Source organism: Dermacentor andersoni, chromosome 5 (assembly GCF_023375885.2).
Source record: "Dermacentor andersoni chromosome 5, qqDerAnde1_hic_scaffold, whole genome shotgun sequence".
NCBI classification, from domain to species: Eukaryota; Metazoa; Arthropoda; class Arachnida; order Ixodida; family Ixodidae; genus Dermacentor; species Dermacentor andersoni.
This window is the reverse complement of record NC_092818.1, coordinates 173,392,061-173,414,866: the sequence shown is the minus strand read 5'-3', so window position 1 is coordinate 173,414,866 and position 22,806 is coordinate 173,392,061. Positions and strand designations below refer to the sequence as shown.

The following is a 22,806-nucleotide window of genomic DNA, read 5'->3' as shown; positions in this document are numbered from 1 at the left end:
CCGCATCTACAAGTGCACTACAAGACACCACACAGACACGGACACAGCAGCACCGAGCGAATTGACTTTCATGCTGCGTCTCGCTTCAACGCGAACTAAGCATCGAAAGTACAGCGCATACGAAGCTACCAGCACTCGGTGCACTTTGTACACATCGCCTCGAGCTTTGAAGATGAGACCCGCGCGACCGTACACTTTGTCCATGTAGCAGCAGCCGCCGGTAGGGGCACGATAAGTCTTAGTTTGACAAGGGCTAAGCTTGAAGGTTAGATTTACGGAAACAGGCTTTTCCTAGGTTTTCACCTGGAGTAGTAGAGCTAGCGCTCTAAGACTTTGAACCGCAATTGGTCGTTGTTTCTTACACATTGATGGTGTCCCTTGCTATCGTTACTTCATTTTCCTTGTTTTTATTGGTTACGTTATATTTTTAGATGTGTTCTTTCAGGAACTCTTCTATAGCGAACGACAGTGCTGCAAGTTGTATAATACATTCGCAGAAGTCTTAACAGCGGTACCAAAACATATTATTGCGATGACGATTGCATGGACATTTCATGCGAATTTTCACTGCCATCGTCATCGTCAGCGTCGCCGTCCACATATATTAAGATATGTCTATGCTATAGCTTTATGAATACCGCATATGCAAGGTAGATTGCTATACTCAAACCATGTCTTACGTTCTTGAATAAATTATTCCTCACAATTTTAAGAATGGCAGTCGGCAAACAAATGTAATAAAACATAACATTCACAGCGCATGGTTCTTAATTTAAACCTTCCCATACATTTAAATAATGAAAGCGCAGAACAATGCCTGGGCTCAAACAGGAAATTTAAGGAATTTGACTGGCACGGCTCTCTACGGGCAGCGTAGTGTGATGCCATTTCAGGCTGTACAAAGTGTGTTGAAGCTTTCAAGGGTGCCAGAAATTCTGGTGCACCCGCTTATGTCCTTACCGTGATAGTCGGACCCTGGTATTATTAGGACACGGTACAAGGAGTTCAAGGGCAACGATAAACCTTGCTATCGCGCTCAATGCTGCACCCTTCGGTACGACCAAGTGTACCGGCACGTGAAAAAGATAGAATCGATAGATCTGGAATTGAGGCTAAAGGAAGGGCTTCTTTTCTTATTGTAATAAAAGAGAACAGATTACATCGACGCTGCTGTCTTACACCTCACTGAAAAGCCCCGATCTCGAGCGTTCCATAGGAAGAAATTTGCATTTTCTTACGACAGCTTGAAAGAAAATATTTTCTGTGTACTTGTACCTTGGAAGGGAGGTGTCATTTTCAAAGTGTAAAATTCTCTTTAAGCCATTTCAGTTCTCGGGTCTGTAACATTGTTTCACTTTTCTCGTGCGTAGAAAAAAATATTTTATGGGAAATCCGTTTCAGCTGGAAAATTTGCCAATATGCCAACGCGTAGCTGTATGCCTGCGAACCCTTCTTTTCTTGTATTATGAAAAACTATCGCTAGATATTATTCTCCAAGGCATCGGAGCAGAAACAGAAAGAACTCTACCTGGAAAACTCTTAGCGCAAGAGTAGTCATTGATTGCTTCACCTATAATTGATTATTCACCTATAATTGATTATTTGCCTGTCCTAGTTTTGAACTCCTTGCAAAGTTCTCGGATCACACCCTTTTATTTCGAGGAAAGAGCAGAAAAAGTTAATCGTCCTATCGTCCAGCAAAATTTCAACAACGTGGATGTTGTTGCCGTGTTTTTCAATCAAACTAACTCAAGTATATAAGTCACTGTGTTTGTTAGCAGTAAACTACTAATTTACGACACGGAGAAAGCATGCTTACCGGAATTGTAGTCTCTTATACAAATGGCTGAGCAGAACGAAGTTTAGCGCTATATACATCTGTCACTCCCCGCACTGCAATTTTCTTATAGCTTGTCTATAGGCGTATGAATCTTCCATCTCCATTCTCATTACGAACATGCATAAATACACATATTCGTTAGATCTCTAGTCCTTGGCTATTAATCTATAGGAAACATTCACAAAAACCTTTTACACTAGAATTATTTGTAAGTGCAGATTCCAGCTGATCCTGATGCTCGGCATTTTAGCGAAGGCACTCGGCCAATGACGAAGATCACTTCTGTATGATCCTTTTTTTTATTAAGTGAGGATGATGATGGTGATGATGATGATGATAATGATGATGATGACGACGACGACATCACTCCCTCGCGTTCGCCGCGCTTTTCCTGAGCATAGACAAGAGCCAGTATTTTTATAGCCGATTCCTTTCTTTTTCCACTCTTTCGGCTTCGTATAGGTTGACAGGACGCCATGCCTACGTCATCGGCGGTGTCGGCAAATTGCTGCGACGGTTGATAAGAGAATGAAACTCTATGCAACAAAACTATTACGTAATACGGCCGCAGAAGACATATCTTGCGATGACTATTTAAATTTCCCAAACTTTATGGCCTTTATCATTAACTCACAGGAAGCCGCACCTCCGTCAAGACTGGAATCAGTCATTAGATTGAACTAATGACTGAGAATTAATATAATCAGGGGAAAACAATCCTTGGAAAATGTTGCCCTGTAGAATTTTCGGGGAACTTCTCTTACGTAACGGCATTCTGGAATTCGTCATAACCGCGGCAGCCGTCTCGATGCCGCGCCATCTGCTATCATGAGAGCAAACATCTGAATGCCAGGCAATGTAGATGTCCGTGCGAAAACTTTCCCATGAATATGGGCCCAAGCCCGTATGCACAAATACGCTCTTACGCCAGAACTGTTCGCAGCAGCAGATGCTAGCGAATATCGACGTGGGGCACGTTATTACCGAAGGCTTTGTGGGTTTGCCCGAGAAATAACGTCAGCGCATTCTCGGCCAGAGCGCTAGCGTTAGTAAATTGGTTTCTCGTATTCCCGCGTTGACGTGCGCCGGGAGTGCACCTGCGCCTGGGGGATTCTTAATAAGAGAATGAGCTCGGTTCTGCTATGCACGAGCTCTCGTGTAGGCGTGCTTCGAGGTGCGTGGCTGGCACGCTGTTTGATTGCGCTGGCTCGCTTTCGCCTCGGCCGTTTTCCATTCACAGCATGAAGCTTTTGGTACGGGCGTCAGCAACTATAGCCGTGCATGTGTGGATGATTCACTGAAAGGTTGCGAAAATATAACGGCTACTCTTCTGAGATTCCACCGGTATTAGGCAGTTAATATCGGTTACACTATGCACATTTTTCATTGATATGGTTGAGGGATGCGAAATTCGTATACGATTAGAACTTGTTACTTATTGTGAAACTTTAACGGCTTGGCTGGTTGTTGCTTAGACGACTACAATGAGCCAGGAACTGTAATAGTGATAAATTATGAAACAATCTTGACTAACGTAATAACAATACAGAAAAAAGAAGGTTTATGTAGGTTTACAAATTATGTTCTTTGTGTTTTTGCGTAAAGTAAAGGTAACACAACTACAAAAGAGCAGCCAGACGGGTTTTTGTGTTTTCTTTTGCCCGTTAGCAGTGCCACCCGTAGAGATTAGTACTCTATGGAACGCAAAAGAGAAAGGAAAACGCAGTAGGCGAGCTGTACAGTCAAATATCTATATTTCTTTTAAAGTGAGCGGTCCTCATACCCCATCATGGAAAATGGCACACACAAAAAAGCTGCAATTGCACTAATGACTGTTAGGAGGTTTACAAAGTTGAAATCAGCGGTGCAGGATGTCCCGAGTTTTTCACTCTGCTGAATTTGCTTGACGAATAAGGGAAGAAAGAAGCCTGGACCGCTCGGAAGCAACAGAAAACAGAATGTCGAGGAAGAGCCACGCATGTCACCAGAAGCGTTCCCTGCTCACGCGACTTCATTTCAAGTGCAGAATACTGGACATCGTTACACGTCAGCGATGCTTATTGTTTGTCAACTCATCACCGTATTACTGTAACAATCCCGCTATCTATCTATCCACTCGGCGTAAGCCGCTTGCCATGCCTTTCTGGGGCGCGTCACAGGCGTGTCTCCTCGTTTGGTCTTTATCTGTCTGTCCACTGTTCCTTCGCAGTACAGCGCAATATTGTGAATTATTTTAAAGCGACTTCAGCGCACATCGTGCACATTAGGAAATGCTCATAAACTACCATAAAGTGTGGGATAATATTACAGCACAAAGCGTTATTTTTCTATAACTCAACGATAAACAAGTGCAAGAAGACCCCGGTAGTGGGACAACGTGACTCCTTTCCCCCCCCCCCCCCTCCCATGAGGCAACGCCAAAGTAATGATAACGTAAGAGTGAATCTATGTAAGACGTTTGTAAGCTATATAATCTGTGTTGATTCTATGTAAGGCGGTAAGACGTTTGGTGCGTTTCGATTTCACGTTGCCGAGGTGCAGTTAGAACACAGGCGAGAGCTTGCGCGGGCAAGGAACGCGTGGAAAATGCAAGCAACCAGAGAATTGCGTCTTCAGCAACAGGGAGAACTTTTGAAGAGGACGTGCTTGAATGCAGGTAAGCGCGTCGGCGGATAAATTATGCGAGAGAAAAAGCATTGCAGTATTTGTCTTGTTTACCAAACACAAGATAAGTCGTAAAAAAGAGTTTACTGGGGATATCGCCATAGTAGTCGTGGTATTCTTTGGAGTTCCTTATCTCCTAAAACTTGGCAGTCTGGACTTCAAAGGTAGGGTAGAGGCTTCATGAATAATGATTACAAAAAATGCGACGCACTATATCACAATTCCCCAATGGGGAGTTTCTGCCCTAATATTATTGGTGTTACGTTCGACCAGGAGCGCACACCACTGTACGAAGAATTAGAAAAAAAGGTCTGACCTGCAATCTCCTGCTCTTCAACAACTATGTCTGCTCTCTTACACGAGGAGTACGATGCTGACCAAGTGCCATTTTATGCTGATAGCTCAGTAACTCTCCCGCGCTCGCCAAAACCGTCATATAGAGCCACTACCGGGCGTTTCAAGACGTGCCACCAGATGGCATCAACGGCTACGGAACTTGCAGCTCTTCACGTTGCACTTTGTCTTGTCAGCGAAGGGCAATCTCAAAGGTCGTCGGTATTCAGCGACTCTAAGGCAGCAATGCAGACTTCACTATCAGCCCTGAGGCGCGTCGCACACGGACAACTGCTTTTCTCCGATTAGAAACTTATCCATATATCTTGGCCGAGAAACTACACCACAGTCAATTTCAGTTGCTTCCAATTCACAGCTGCGTCCCAGGTAACGTGCAGGCCAATAACATTGCTCGACCAGCTCATGAAGACAGAAAAGAATAACCGGTGCTGTTATCAAGATCAGTTGCTACTGGTAAGCTTCCAGTGTTCGCACCTGACAACGCGTTTTGTACCACGTGGAAGAGACCAAGTTTTCAAAACAACCGGCTGTCTTCGCATCTCAACTGGACTGTCGACATGAGGCCACCCTGCTTTGTCGGCTATGGCTTGAAGTTGCCTTTACGGGATACTGTGCTTCTAACACCGGAATGGCGGACAACGCTACGTGAGATTGCTATGGTCGCGAGGAGACCCTTCAACACGTATTGTCTGACTGTCTTCACGACACTGTGCAGAGACAATCGCTCGCAACTGCGCCAGCTCACTTCGATGAAACACCATGCATTGTCAGAGCAAACGACCTCAGGTTGCCAGCATGTTGACCCTTCTCAGCTAACGGCGACGTAGGCGCTGCTTCATTTTATACCGACAAAGCTGCACAAATAGCTTTAACCTTGAGTGCTGTTCCTTGTGCTGCACATGATCCCGTGTTGTGACAGTGTGCGGTGATACTGTGTCTGTGCTCCCCGTCTCTCTCTGTCTCTACTATCATTTTGCCCTACCTCCTCCTCCCTTTTTAGCCACTGTAGTGTAGAAAACAGGATTTTCCGTCCTGGTTAACTTCCCAGCTGCCTTCTTTTTCTCTCTGTGTCTTATCCTGCACCTTCACACTAAAAGGACACGTCCACTGGTATCCTGCCGTCGTAATCGGCTGAGCGCCCCTTCTCATAACTATTTTCTAGTACATTTTTTCTTTGTTTTTCATATTTCACCTGAATATTGATAATGCTGACACAAAAAGTGACTCTCTTACCATTCTTTAATGCACATTACTAATATCGCACCCGTACTGGCAGTCTTCCTGCTTATCTTGTCTGTTGCTCATGTATTCTTATACTCTGAAGCATATTTCTGCATAACCTATTTCTGGAACGTTCACTGCACTCAGTCTTCTTTTATTTTTTCATCTGCCGCAACCATGACAGCGTCTTTCTAACCATACTGACAAGTTGGCGTCAGGACCCCCCTGCGGCCTGGCCAAGTGGGTGCCCCATATGCTAACGCGTGGCTAAAGCGACGTTAACGAGCAAGCGCTTGGTCGCACCTCATTAGGAGCTTTGCGATTCACGCCGAGATGCTTGCCATGCCTAGTGGCTCTAATGGTTGCACACTGCCAGTGGCCATTTACGAAGTTCCTGTGCAACAAAGAAGAATAAAACATGCAAACGTCGTTAGCGTTCCACACTAGTAGGTCGTATTGCCGAGAGCTCACGCACATAAAGTAATTTGCACGCTGTGTACTATTATTGCGAGCTGTACTCTTTTGTCTACCTCATGTGGTTAAGTTAGTGCGTGCCTGTCTCAGCCACAGCGAAAGTACAACTTAAGTTTCCGTTCTGCGCCAGAGTCAGCTATTTCGGTTGTGGAAGTTTTTTCACACATTATTCAGACTTAAATTGATGTTTTCTTTACTTTTATTCTTACTTTCATTTCTCAACTTACACCCTCAATTTTCGAAGTGAAGAACTGTAGAAACAGGTAAAGAGCGTTCTGTATGCGTTTTCTCGATAGTTAAAGCAAGAACATTTAAAATGCTTGTTTGTAAACTTGGCAAGAATTGTTCGTTTCACGCAGAGAAAATTGTCGCGTTTTGCTGAAAAGAAAGTCGGATGAAGCTATACGCCAATTTTAAGGCGCAATATATTTTAGTGACGAGTGCGCATGAAATAAAGTGTTTGATTCATGCCTGCAACATGCTACATTTTCTGCTCAGCAATTTCCAGTTACCTCACTGGAGCCCCGGAGAATTTCTACTTCGTTAGATTGCTCGAATAAGGTATAGCTCCGAAAGAAAAACGGATATGCTTCCTATGAGTCATTCATGTCCAATGTAGATTATTTTACTAAGCTGAGTGGAGGGGTGGCTTCTCTAAACTGCATACGTACAATTATGTTGGCGAGCACAGCACCAACGCGTATAGAAGCACATGGTGTCCTGCGACGCAAGCGAACAAACCTTTGGACCTTTGTGAAAGGCTGGGGCTAGTCTTCTTCAATAATAATCTGTGAACGCTTTCTTGTACCTGCACTCATGAGCTCCTTAGAGTTCCATGTATGAGCCATCCATAAATCAACTTCGCCTTGTAGGCCACATCCGCGCTTCTGCGCATTAGACAGTTCACGCTGATCAGTGCGAACTGCATTCTCGGCAAAGGTTCATTCGCAAACTGCGTTTTCATTGATTTCGCCAAGGCCTTCGACAAAGTGTGTCATAAATTGCTTCTATTTAAACTTAGTAAAGTTAATCTTGATCCTAACTTGTTTGTGTGGCTTGAACATTTTCTCCTTAATCGGTCCCTGTCTGTTGTGCCAATTAATCATATGTCCTCATTTAATCCCGTAGACTCTTGTGTGCCCCAAGGATTAGTTATAGGCCCCTTTCTTTTCTTAATTTACATTAACGATTTACCCAGTGATGTTTTTTTTTTTTCTAATATAACCTTTTCACAGTTTATTATGTTATCCTCCGTGAAATCTCAGACAAATCTGATAAAAAATTCTTACAAGACAATATAAGCGTTATCTCTAACTGGTGTGACGTGTGGTTAATGCAACTTAAGTAAATATAAATGTTTGCGCGTAACTCGCAGCAATATTCCTCCGCCGAACTATTACCTTAATGATAACCCCATATAAGTCCTAACCTCCTATAAGCATCCACATAATCTCGTCACTTTCTTGGTCATTGTACATTGTAAGGTAATTAACAACACTAATTGCATTTACACGAATGGGCTAGAAACTTCTAGCCTGAAATTTACGTATTGACATTAAGTGCGTTTGGAAACATCGTAAGTGAAACAGCTGGCATCAGTATGCTGCGGCACATTCTTCGGGAAAATGGTTTACAACAGCTTTGCCTTTCCCTCGCCTTGTTTTATGGAAGAAAAGAAACATATTCGGCAGAGCCACTTAAGGCTGTTTACGTGTAAGATTACGAAAGCATTAGAGTTGCTTTGGTGAAATGTTCGTTTCCGCACGTTCGTTGTCCGCGCAAGCCCACGCCTGCGGTCTAACAGTGCTTCGGCAAGGCCAACTCGAAATGCGCCGAGTATCAACGCGCTCGCTTGCCCGCGAGGAGTTCAGAACTCGAAGGACCGTTCAGTGGCGTTAAGTTGGACTATAATGCTTTTTATTTTATGCACCCATGGCTCAGTCATGACGTGTGCAATCACGCACGCACTAGGCACAACTTTAGTCAACCAAACTGGTGTAGGCGCGGGGGCGTCGACGAAGCGTGCTCGTCTCGCACCCCAGAGGCTACACTCACTACGCTCGATTCCCACCCTGACCGAACCTACCAAAATTTATTTCCAAAACCATTATTTACTTTGCTTCCAGAAACGTCCCTGAAAGTTGTGACGTCAATCCGAGCATTTTTTGACGTTCTTTTAACTGTTTGTGCCGTCCGCCAGTCTTGGTACTACCTTTCTGTCACCCCGACACCGATAGATATTCGTTTAACGCGGCATATAAGGCTCTTGCAATAAAGGAAAAGTTGAGATGTTTCTGAAAGTTATGCCACCGCCCACATCTCTATTTGGTTTAACATTACGTTTAACGTCTATTACGTTTAACATCAATAATAGTAAACTATTATTGATGTTAAACGAGACAACCTGGCACCACATGTGATATATGTTTCTCTGTTTCTGTCTCTGCTAAACTAAAGAGTTGGTTTCTTTTACCGATAGTTTCTGCACCCTACGGGGTATGCTGGAAGTTTCCATAAAGTAGACATGTCCATTTCTTCCACTGCTGAAGTTCTGATTGACGGAGATGTCGTACGTGTCAGACTGAGGCAGGCGCCATCAGCCAACCACCACTTCAGCAGCAAACGAAATGGATATGTCCACTAGGTGGACACTTACAGAATAGCCGCCTGATTTCGCAGAACAAGTGTCCCAGTGAACAAGTGTTCTCACTCCTAAGCGCAATAAGTGTTTTCACCAGTTTCATGTAAAAAAATAATTCTACAAAATACCACTTGACGCCTCCTTTTATTCTGAATGACATGTACTGTACGTTCATTCTTTGAACACTTCGAAAAGGCGGGACGTAAAGAAGAGTCACAAACCCAATCTCTCCCAATTTTAAATGCACTTTACGCAATTTTCTAGTTATGTGTTCCCTTCCACGTGCGCCAACGCATCCTCATCTTCAAGACAAATTGTATGTCGCTCAATAATACCGTATAGTTGGTATTTCGACGATCGGACAGCTTTCACTTCATCTGACACTTCTCAGACGTATTGCACCGAGTACACAGCCGCGCATATAGAGGCTGATGCTATGTGCTCCAATCCCGCTATCCTGGATGCTGCAGCTTTAGCCGGCCGAAAGGCCAAGCTAATGTAGCTCAACTACTCGCGCTCGATAGTCGGCTGGCAACGCTTTTCTGCGTACTCAACCTCGTTTCTTGAGCAAATGGCGGATAATTAGTTACGTCCATTATTGGTGGCTCCCCTCGAACTTAATAGGGCAGCTGAATGAGTTCGGGAAATGATGGCGCATTCGTTTCCATAAATACGAGGCTTCATTTTAACACTACCGTCTTGGTAGTGAGTGCAGGCAAGTCATTGCCGCGATTCAATTGTCAAAAGTAATTCAATTGGCACCTAAAATTCCACATATACTCTCATGAAAAGCAGCGTCCTTCCACCCTGGGAAGAAGGATGACCAGCGAAGCTGCCCATGTGGCCCCTTAATGGCGAACTGCACCTCCACCGCGGGTCGGGCCGGTATTGCACTACCTTCGGGATCGGGTCACGTATTGGGAGTGCTTAATGTCCGCTTCACCGCCACCGCGGGTCGGCCCGGTATTGCACTATCTTCGAGATCGGCCCACGTATGAAAAATTGTTCGTCTTCGCGCGGACGCGGTCTGCCAGGTACTAGCCATAGGCAGCTTCGCTGTAAAACGTAGCTGTGACCTTTTCGAATTCATTGTGGGAAGAAGCGGGGGCAGTCCACGAGCACAATGCTGATATTATTTATTCTGCTTTTTCGTTCCATTCGGCAGGCCCAGAAGCTCCGCGGGCTCTGTCCTGCTGAACAGCTCTGCTGCAGGTTTCCTCTTTTCAGCAACATTAAGTTGAGAACTTTCACTTCACAACATGAACGACAACAAAACTTGAAACCCTTGATGTTGCACAGCCTTCTATTCACAACGAAGAGTCGCACAAACCGACGATTTTCTGCGACTAGAAGGCGGCACCGCCATGCTTATTGTCAGTCTTGAAGCGTCGGCAGTGTGCATGAGTAGCTGTTGATTGACATCGCAGAAATCATGGACCGCTTGGCTGAGATACGACCTCAAGTAATTTCACAGTGGCTACCAAGTCGCTGAGGCATTATTGGCAATAAACATCCAGACGAATCTGCTTGTTTAGCCAATGTAGAGCGCCTGACTGAGAAAGGACCTCAACTAATTTTTCAGTGGCTACTAAGGAAATCACGCACCACTTCATTTATTGGTTTCCCGCACATTAGAGTCGGATTGAGGGTGCTCCTCCCAACCTCAACGAGTAGGCCCACGGGGCTGCGCGCGGACTTGCCCACCGCGCTAAACCCAACCAATCGGAAGCGCCCTCCACCTACAACATGATTACTAAACACTACTATCTACTTCGTTCCTCATCCGCTGCTCAATAGTGCTCAAGCACTAACGCTCCGTCTACTACAAACGAAGACGTATCCCAATCCATCGCTCTTACATACAATCTATCTGGATACTTACACCGATGATACTTGCCGCGATTGTGGAGAAATGGCCACTTTAAAACACGTGCCCTGGCGGTGTTCCCGGTCACGATCTATCATCGATAACAGCTCGGCCAGATGGTAGGCGGTTCTCCGCAGCACTCTTCGTGCTGACCAACTCACTTCTGGTTGACCAGTCCAGCATGCCCGCGATGCGGCCGAGAGGCTTGGCCTTCCGGTTCCCACGTGGGAGTGGCCCGCTTCGTGATGAATCACGATCTGCAGGACCTCAATAAAGGTTTACTATACCATATCATACCATACCAAGTCACTACAGCGTTATAGGCAATGAACGCGCAGGTGAGTTGGCTTGTTTAGCAAATGTAGGAGGCCGGCATCTATCCATCTCGCTTTCTAGAACTGGCGCTGCAACAAAGCTTCACTTATTTGTACGCCCGTGCCTCATTTTTGAGTGGAATAGACCGCAGTTTCTAAAGGAGCAATAAAGAGGAGTACTAAATCAAATTACATGGAATAAGCGTTCTTTCAAAATTATGGTTCACTTAATTTCGCAGTACTGGGCTCCACGGTCACAGATTGTTATGCCCGATCCACAATGTACAGTGGCCTCCTCGACAGCACTGCCGCAGCAGTACTCACACATTTATTGGTTCAGAATACAACAGCGTTACTGAAGCTCTTCAAATATAAACGAAAAAAAAAAATAATTTCCCGCTTTACACCTTGGCCCGACTTATAGATTTGCCGAGTATTCCTTTCGAGACAACAATATAACAGCGCAAATGACCTCGTCAAATCTGAAAACACAGACACATGCAATACGGCAAATGCTGCTGATTATTTACCTTCTTTACGTATTCCATTTCTTGTTGCATAAAAAATGAATTAGACTGATAAAAAGGTATTTTATCGTCATAAGAATTAATTAGACCGATAAAAAGTCATTTTACCGCCATTGCCATTATCCGAAGCCTCCCTCTACATGCATCCCCCGCAACTATGTTTAAATTTATCAAAAATGATAGGCTTCATTACAGGCAGTTATTCGAAATTTCCCTATGCACTACTCGTTGGAGAATTAAAAAACTAGGGAGCAAGCAAAAACATATTGAGAAATACTGCGAAGATCAACGCAAGTCACAAACATACGAATAGTGCTTCCACGTAATTTTCCTGCAGAAAAGTCGTTAGCTCTGTAACAGTTATGCATAAGTAATACACCTTACTGAAGAACGACTAGCATGAATAATTATTTTCTTCTTACGCAACAGCATATAAGTGCTACTTACCAACCTGAAGTGAATAATTGAAGAACTGTTTTATTATTTGAGGGGAGGCTCTTTGACCTAATCAGGAATGGGAAAGGAATGAAAGTGTTTCGGATGTGGAGGGCGAGCCGCGAGAAGCAAGATTTACAACCGTCGTAATAGCCAGATTCACTGGAAAAAATCTGGGATTGGCTTCATGGCTGCGTGACGGTCTTCTATGCCACCCACAGGTCGAATCCACCCATCATAGCTTGGTTTGAACCTGGAGCATGTGTCATTTCACTTTTTTGCATCCAATTTCAAAACTACATCAAGCACGTACCGACAATCCTTACTCGTGCAGTCTCAATTTTCCCGTCGAAAACCCCCAATGGTTCACGTTGTGATGAACGTGTTAGGTTGGTCTTGTTGCAGTCTCGTAAAACATTGCCTGGAGCCCAGCGTGCTCCCGTACACATGCTACACCGACCAGTCCCCCTTGTACGAGACGGTGCCGTTGTCGTGCCACGTGTGTCATGATGACCAACGTGTCAGGTTACTCGTACAATTCCTCTCACGTTCTCGGACAGGATAGCAAGGAAATGTCGACATGATACAAAGTTGAAGCAGAGCGAAGTCTGATTCATTCTTTTGTGACTCGACACGACAGCAGCCAGTGACAAAAGACGTGCGGAACGTTCCTCGCATCCTGCACGGCGCCTTTTCTAGTCCTTTGATGCGTACAGACGAACGCGGAACCGGGGAATACTCAGCCTGAACAATGTGCGAAGGCTGTGCTGCAACGAGTAAAAGAAAAGGCTTGTGGTGTGACAACGTGACGGCGCCGGCGGTGCCTAAACAACGTGCCTTTGTATTCAGGCTATGGTGAGTCGGAACTCTACCAGTTTTGTTGTTGCTATAGTCGTACGTCCGATGGCTTGTCGCTTTTTGGGCTCGTTCCTTTCGTAAACCTGCTCCTTTTCGACTTTACGCAATCCCCAGCTCTCCAAGCACCCTTTTCTTTATTTTTCCCGACGCTGATCTCTCTGTCGCATGCATTCAATTTTCGTTTCGTGCGTGAGCTTGTTTTCTTCCGTAATGTGTTCCGAAAGTACGTGCCTCAGCTTTTCCGCGCACGACCACCCGCCTTACAAGGGATATCGCTTTCAAAAAGAAGGTTAAGAAAAGTTTGCGGCGTACACTTACTGGTATAAGCACGGGGTGTAGAAAGCCGGTCAGGAAGGAAATGATCGAAGTAGCCCAATGACATTTCTTTCTTTCTTTCTTTCTTTCTTTTCTTTCTCCTTCTGTTTCGTTGCAACGCTCATGCTGGTGAAAGCTTCTTTACTTTAGAGATGAAATACACGATAGAATTCATAGAACCCTGGTAATACGAGAGTCTAGGTTAATGCGAAGCATCTGCCCGCACAACGTGCAAGAATAAATATTGCTCGGTAGTTTATTATTCAAATCCCACGCAAAGTGAGATCTGCCTAAGATATGGCATAACGGCCAGGGTTTATGTATTTCAGACACATGTGTTCTTTTTCAGTGACAATACTTCAGATTCGACATAGTTGTTGCATTGAGACGTCCTTCATTAAAATGTTTACCTGCTTATGCTGTGAGTTTGGCACTTCTATGTTGAGATACGCTAGCCCATAGTCATGTAGCGTTGAGAAGAATAAGTAGCATTCTATGACGACTGAAGTAGCAGACGTGGCCCCTCATCATCGGTGTGTAAACTTCCCTTGCGAACACATGAGCTACTGCACTCGTTGTGGTTGCTGTTGGTATAGTGTCCTACTTTATGAGGTCGAGGGCCATTGCCTTCTTCATGAATGCAGAGAACCGTTTGTTTATAGGTAGGAAACGTCGATGGCAAAGTCACGGGTAACAACCATCGGCATGCCTTTTATCTTTGATATCGTGATATTATCACTGCACCTCATTGATAGCATAATTGACTGAGCTTAATGATGTTCATTTCTGCAGATCTGTTCTCGTGGTAGTCAGGCTAAAGATTACAAAATAAAACCAAGGAGCTACCATAATAAATACGAGAGAGAGCGTCGTTGAGCTATGCATTTGAATCTGTGGTGTGCCTATAAACCGATCATTTCTTTTTTGTGAGCGCTTTACAAATTTCAGGATGAATACGTACCTACTTTATTATTTTTTGGCGCTTTCTTTGTCTGTTCATCTCATATTGAACAAGGCTCAAGGTCATACCCAGCTCATAGAGAGTAATATAAGTTATTAGAAAGTAGTAGTAAACGCGCGGCAACATAGGCGGAAGAACAGAAAGTTCAGAAACCACAACTTTACGTACGCAATCCAACCCAATTTAGGTGAAGCGAGTCATTGTTGTTTTTAGTGTTCACCTGCACGCACTCCCATCAAGGGTGCATGTGCTGTGAATGACAGGCTTGTTTATGCACGTGTTTCATTTCTCTAGCTGTTTCATCACTATAAGTTCAGCAGGATATTGTGTGTCGTTCGTGGTCTCGTTCAATATAAAATGGGTACCGTAGTACTGTAAACAACGCTTACAGTTTTTACTATGAAAGCGCCATTCCTATCCTTTGCAAAGGCGGAAACGAGGCTGTTTAGACATGGCCGGCATGCGTCCGTGCTGACGGAAGGTACCAAACCATTCTCCTCAAAAGGTGCGCTCCTGCACCCGGCTCACTACGGTTTATAGAAACACTTCGTTGAACTGGCCTCCTTATATTGATGTGAATTGACGTTTGTTAACAAAGCGACTATGACAACAACAACACTTTCGATATAGCAAGTATACAACTCAACCAAACCGTTGGTGCAAGGGAGTAATATTGGACACAAATACACACGCGCGAAAGAAGAAGGGACATCAAATGAACATGCTTTACCTCGCGATTCCGATTTCACATTTCTCAACTTTGTTTTCACTTCGTACATTTGTTCACTAGCGCTATGCACCTTCATTTTATCCTAATTATTTGCTACCGTGCAAGCAGCATATCGGAAAATGGCGTTTGGTTGACCTCCCTCTCCTTCTTCTCTTTATCTCTTTCTCTCTCTATCATTCATATATGACAAGTAACTGATTAATGCTAGTCATGTTATGGAGAGCGTTTCACATAAAAGCGAGGCGCGATTTACTGCCAGCCTGTCCGATCTGTATATTCGGGTCGCAGATTCTTTGAGGTACTTAGTAATATGAATACTGCTTATCATTGACTGCTGCGAAATTATGTATTTCGAACTTTTTTTTTTTTGCTATATATCGGCGTGCTACGTAAATTCGCAGAATATATGGAACTACGTTACATATGTCATTAAATTTATGAATGACATCCCGCATACTTAAACATGGTTCCAGATGGAGATCTGAAAAAAATGTTCCAAATTATTATATAAACATATGTGGAACACCGTTCCAGCTGTACCAAAAGGCGTTTCGCTGGAACACAGCTACATATGTTAATACGGGTGCTTAAAAAGTAAACGTACAAAAAATTATGCTAGTAAGTAGGTCGAACGCCGTTCTATAAATTCGTGACTTTTTTGTGGAATGCTGCTTTATTTATGTGATAAAAAATGTTTGAGAGTATTTACCGCTTCTACATGCAACCTAAGTAAAACGATATTAGCAGTGTACCCATTGGCCGGAACCGAGTTGCTAGTAGGGAACAGCAGCGGATGCCTCTGTTAACAATAACACAGGGCATTCGCATCATCCTTTGCATTTGTCTTAAGACCGAATGTCATGTTGCATTGAGCAGTGTGGAGAAGGCAGTGCTCGCATACTCTGGTGAGTGTGATGATGCTGGTGGTGTCGTGCTTGAAAAGGGCAGTTCTAACCACGGCCTTGTTACGTTACCTGCATGAAAAGGTGCAGCGTGTACTTACTATCATGTAGAAATGGAACGTTGCCTGAAAGAGCCAAGCTCGAAGGGGAAAGGGAGAGTGAGAACATTTCGGTTGAGATAAAGCATTGGCTCTTTATCTATCTTTCGTCGTGTTAGCACGAATAATCGTCGCCATCAGTCAACCACGATAAATGAAAATCTCATTTCTATCTACTAAGTGGTCTCTGCAGAGAAAAAATTTACAAAATTTAATAAATATACAAATTTATTTGTATATAGTAAAAGTTTTTACCTGACAGTATAACGTTGTCGAGCCCTTAAATCAGGTATAGGACATCGCTCTGACAAGTCTCCTTCGCTGTGGATCCGTGTTAGCGGCATTCGGAACTTTCTGTTGCACGCCACCGTGATTTTCGATCTGCCACCGCAAGCCAAACAAGGAAAGGGGGTTAATTCCAGATGCCGGCACTACGCTCCTCATCCAATTATCTACTATCACACCTACCCCCCGAAACCCTCTCCAATTCTTTGTGCTCCTCGCCTCTCGTCATAAAGATAGATAAGAAAAGCCAGTGCAAGTAGGCAATGCAATTCGCTTTGAAATCAAACGAAAGTGACCTCCTATAAACGAGGACAGAGAAAGAGAAAACGAAAGCTCTTTATTGAAAATGGAGAATGTTTATCCAGCGTATTTTCGCCTACATGCTCTTCTGCAGGGAATGGGACGAAGGAGAAAAAAGGCCCTAGAAGAAGGTGGACAGAAGAAAAAAAAGGAAGAGGGTTCAGGCAGTGTGATGATTTCGTTCAACATCGACGCAGAACTCCAATCAAGGCTACCACAATGTCTACCACGGCGTCTGGAGATCCTCTATCACCGGCTTTGACAGAAGACTGCCTACACGAACAATCTTCTTTTTCGCAGTGTCGAGACAACAAATCAATGTTGTGACAACTGCGGCGCCATGGAATATCTAGAGCACATCTTGCTTGCGTGCCCAGCTTACAGAGACTACCCTCATCGGTAAAAAATGAACGACCAAGGCCACGTAGCATTAAAACGGATTCTAGGTCCCTGGCCTTGCCCTTCAACACTGCGCAAAGCTCTAGACGTCTTGTTTTTATATTTTGAGTCAATTGATTTGCTGTCTTAGCTATGTCTCACGCACGTCGTCTCATCAATACTGGGATTTCTTTTTATTTTGCATTTGTCCTCTGCCCTCATCTCATCTGACACTAATAAACGAGGAGAGCGCTTGATTTGGGGGTTCAAACAACGCCAAGGGCCAGCCTGATGCTTATGTCTGCAGTTACGTAAATTTGACTTCAGAAGATTGAAGTAAATTCAGATTGGAATAGTTTTCCGTTGTAGAGCCCATAGTCTGCGAAAATTGTTGCAAAGTTATGTTTGATTAGCTTGTCACGTAAACGTGATGGTGAAATCCGGCAGGCGGACGCGCAGCCAAGCGAGAAAGCGAAACCGAGGAGATAAACGTGACAACTTTATTGTGCTAACTCATGCCCTTAAAAATTTCGCCCGCGATGGCAGCAAGCGCGGTCGTCGGAAGCCCGCACCACTCATCAGCCCGTCCTTTATTGCGACGCCGCAAGACTTTGCGGACGCAACGCTGACGATCAGGGTTATTCTAGCGCATACCGCAAACATCTCTGAGCTTGCATGTATCCTAATGATAGACGCACCTATCTGTTTAGAAACAGCGCCACAGTTTGATCCACGTACGCCATCTGACATCACCAGCACATGAGAAACTAAGGGCGCTAACATGATGGTGATGCAGAAGTGACACACAATCATAAAAGAAACACACTTGACAATATTCCATTGACGATCATTCTTCGAAAACTTGAGTATTCGCTTTTGACATCTTTTTCGTCGATATACGCAGACACTATGCCACTACGCCTCAAAAACACAAAAAAAGAGAGAAAGTAGGGATCATATAGCCTTATAGCTTTCCCTAGATAGTTTATAGCAGTTAACTCTTTCAGCACTGCCCAACTTCTATCAAGATTCCCACCATCTGCTCCTTCAGTAATAAGGTGATCTAAAGACCAAAACGCTACAAAGCAACAACAGCTGCATGTTCAGCAATATTCGTAATCCCAACGTTAGTGCGGACACAGCTGTTACGCATATCATCGTGCGCGCATGGTTTCCCGTATGGCTTGTGCCGCGTAGTGCATTGATATTTGTTTCTGTTTTATTCCGTCTGTCCGCACTTCCGCCTCTCCTGAGCGTCGAGGTAAACAAACCGGCGCGCGTGCGACCTGAACATCCTTTGCCGTCTGCGCCAGATGTGGGTCGTGTGCTCCTCTTCCAACAACAGGAGGGATATCTTATTAAACGCGTAACGCACAGGCTATGTATGCTCTGGACACCGACTTCCGGTAGTGCGTGTGCCTGACCGGAGGCTCATGTCCGCCGGCTGTACTGCCCACCTTCCGTGTTTAGTTTTTTTTGTTAGGTAAGAGAGTTTCTGTTCCTGCGCTGTGCTTAGTTCACCGTGCTCGGAAATCTGTGAGTGACACTAACACATATAAGAGTTGGCCTCCCACAATCTAGACATTTACCTGGAGGGCAGGATGAAGAGGACTGAGATCGATTTCAAGAAAACGGAAGAAACAATAAGACGCACAGCTAAGCAGAACAACTTGGACACGTTTCAAGCAGTAACTATTTGAATAACGCAGAAGACATCATTTCGGTAAACAGCCATCCATAAAAGCACTGCTGTGTACCTGTCGGGATCACCGCGTTTCCCCAGAACTTCTGCCGCTGCGTTCTAATTCAGCCACTCGATGAATAATTTTTTACCAGCCACATTCGACAGAGTGACTGCCACATGTGAGAGGGAGTGGTGAGAGTGAGGAGAGATGCGATCAAGCAGCCGTCTCGTCGAAAGCGACTCTGTACATCGTAGGAAGTAGAAAGCGACCATTACAGAGCAATCAGCGCTCCCCAGGCCACCATCTTCTTGCACTAATTGCTGCTACTCCACATTTCCCTAGATTACTAAGACCAACGGAGGTCGCTACAACCTCCATCTATTAGCCATGAGACACGCATTAGCGTTGTCGATTGACTCATAGCATCGTACTGCGGGTCTAGTCCTCCCTCGTTGTAAGTATTGTATTTTCGTTAATACGATTCTTTTTTCTTTACATGTGAATATAAGGTACCTTTTAGTGTTAGAAGATCGGCTCCATCTACTAGTTATCTAATAGCCTGCAGCACTTTTTCCCAAAAGCAAGCAGTTCTTGCGCATGTAGTTAATGTGCTGCTGTTGCATGTTGACATTACACAGGTGCATACATGCGCGGAATAAAACAGTGTGTTATGCAGCAAGCATTACTTAAGGCACATCCAGTCCTATAGCTAATGAACAGTTGACACCAAAGAAAGGGAACCGTTATCAGAGGAACGCACCTCAATTCAAATAAAACGCAGATCACTAATGGTGTGCACTGTTCTATACTCGCTGTCACTCACGCATGGTCCGTCATCTGTTGCTCTTTGCTTTCGCCTTTACCGGGCGAACTGCGGTGGAACCATCACGAGTTGATCTTGAGCTCGGGAAACCACCACAATTCGGCCGACTTGGTGCCTCATTCGGTGTGCGCCAGTGATTAGTGTGTGGCTTTTACTCTCGGCTGTGCACGTTTTCTCTTTGTGCACTTCTCTTTGATGGCCCGCGATTGACTTCTTGCACAACTGGCTTTCTCACATTCTTGTGTACAGATTATACAAAATTGTAGACAAGTTTCATTTTCTTCTTGGCTAGTCCCTTAGAGGCATTTTCTTTGCTTTTTGCGCGATAATTAACGCGTATTGCATCTCTCTGCGCCCGCTTGAAGCAAGATCGACCTTAAACGATGTGTTATGTCTGTCCTGGAGTGTTTTATATTGTGGACGCTACCGGATGCTCCTTCATGCTTATCTGCACAGTACATGTCAAAATCAACGGCTCAAATAAAATGATTACATGGGAGGGTGAATATATACAAAATAAATAACCAAACACAAAATAAACTACTAAGTACAGTAACTAAACAAAGAAGTAAATACGTGCTTGCAGTTTCTTAAGTTACGATGCCGAAGCACCCGTAGGAAACAAGATAAGGCATCACTTACAACATTCGCCCGGAAGACTGCTTGGAACGTGTTTTAGCTATGGACGTATGAAGTAGTTCAGAACTAGGCGAGTTCTTAATGTCTAAGCTCTCGGTGGGAATGCATACCTGCTCCAAATATGGTCCAAGATGTCGCAGTTATTTAGCGTATAATAAATGAAATGTTAACAAAAGCATTTGTTTCGAAACATTAATATCTTCAAGTGAGATGCAATTAAAGTACGCACAAAAGGCGCATAGGTGTTGTATGCCTTTTTTTCTGATGCTGCCATGTGCATGAGAATGACACGTACGTTGGAAGGCGACCTTTTATTTTTCTATTTCTTAGCATCAAATTCTTTTTTTTTTTCGTGAAATGTCTGTTGTATGCATCCTGCGTGACTGCGTTCTCACTCCGCAGTATTTGAAACAGCATGATGGGTTATCTAAATGCATAATTTAAAAAGTAGTTCCTTTTTCTTTGTGAAAAACATTGGCTAGGAGCATTTTTTGAGACGTGTTTTTGGGGCTAGACGACAACACTGAATTCCTCTCGAGAAGGACATTGTGGCGGCCGGTTCTCGGTTTCAATTTGTTCAAGAACACCATGAAGCAAGAAATAAAGACGCAAGAAAGAACGAGAAAAGTTCTGACTCACTTGTCTGTTATACGAAACACGCCCAAGTTCTTGAACCTCTTCAGTGTCAAATGTAGTACGTCTGTATAATAATTCTTCTTCTGTTTCGTGTTTTCTTCCCTGTAGAGAAGGCCACAGCAGGGTGACAGCCACTTCTTATTATTTGTTCAAAAGAGGTTGAAAATATGGAGAACAGGTTGTTTGATGTATATACAAAGCAAAAGTAAACCACAATCACTGTGTATTTTGCTCTTAGAGTTAGAGCCATTGTAGTCTATGTGTTCCGACTTCTTATAGCTCTTTTCGGCAAACACGTTTATCATTTACTTTTTGAGTTTGCAATCAGGACGTCGACTTGAACCGGAACTGAACCAAAACCTCAAATGAACTGTTATTTTCAGCTGAACGGGAACCCAACCAAACCGACATCTTTTCGCCATATTGCGACTGAACCTGAACCGGAACCTCACAGAGGGCCGCTTCGAACAAGTTCGAGCAATGCCCAGCGTTTTGTTGTTGATATTCTTCTACCGTGTATCCCGCTGCGCTGATGTTAGCAGACGAAACCGGTTGTGACAATATGGTGCAGTGCCCGGAGTGCTGCCTTGGAGACAGCCATGTGACCGGCTACATAGAACTCATTGGCTGACGGAGCCCTCAGCTTTAAGTTTGCCAAAGTTCAGACTGTTTCATCGAAAACTTTCCCATGTCTGTGACTGTGAATATCGGTTCAGTTGATCTATGATTGCGCCACACCGCATCATCGATAGTTTCGTCTGTGGTGTCATTAGACATAGGAAGCGACGGAACTACCATAACTGCTACGTGTTCTACGGCTCATTGCGCGAAGAAAGCGGCTACGCAGTCTGGAGCTTTTGCACTTCTTTTTGTACAGTAATTCTTTGGGTGCTCTGTGCTGCTTCTTGCCTTGTTTTCTTTTGAGTTGTAACAGTGACAGCTAGAACTACCAATAGTGAGTAAAATGCCGTAATAGTAATACAGTTGATTTAGTTACAAATAGAAAAACAGTTAAGATGTTAGCTGTTTTATTATTTGCTCCTAAAGTCATCTGTTACTTGCTAGGTTTCAAACAAGGTTTTACTTCTTACATTGATGTAGTGAGATTTGCTTGTTTCCCGGGCCTTCTTTGGGGCATCACTGTATATATTGTGAACATGTTTCTTAAAGCATCACTGTAGGCATTGTCGGCGAGTACAGTCTAGACAGCGTCACCGTCACTGGTTGCGCTCCGGACATTTGCTGTGCTCAGGAACAATGGCGCACTCGTGGCGCTCTTTTGTACGCGTGTTGCAGTTTGTGCAGAACCATCAGTGACTGCTGCTGCTGCTACTTCAGCGTAATCGGGGTTCCGCCGTAATTCTCCACGTTAAGCACCAGATGGCGACAGCTAAACAATGTCACAGCGATAATCGAACTTTGTTTCGCTGTTCTCGACTATTAATAAGCGATATGGCGAACTTCGAATCGATATTGCGAATCATCAAATTAATCAATCAATCAATCAATCAAAAAACATTATTTTCCCCAAAACGGTAGACCTCACAGTGAATAAAGGTGACCGGGAAAAAAGCTGCCTAATGACAGCATGACAGATGCCCAGCCACCCATCGGCGGGGAAGACAGGGTACAGTACTTATAATACTCAGCGTAAGAAATTATAAGAAAAATAAGCAAACATATAATTTGATCTCAAAGAATTGTTACAAACTCGCAGATTTGTACTACAGTGGAATTACTGCTAGTACGCGCGCGTACAATTAATATGATGATTACGACACATGTATTTCTAGGAAAAATGTATTAGCTTACAGTTGTGTAACTGTAAGCTCTCTCTATAGTGGTATATCTATTTAATT

The 22,806-nt window shown here is 44.1% G+C and overlaps 1 long non-coding RNA gene across 1 annotated transcript; it reads left to right on the top strand.

Moving 5' to 3' along the window:
* Window positions 1–4,409: 4,409 nt before the first annotated feature.
* On the top strand, window positions 4,410–17,438 carry LOC129385153 (uncharacterized). Its single transcript, XR_008612741.1, has 2 exons — window positions 4,410–4,496; window positions 16,881–17,438. It is a non-coding gene; the product is annotated as an uncharacterized lncRNA (long non-coding RNA).
* The last annotated feature ends 5,368 nt before the right edge of the window (window positions 17,439–22,806 follow it).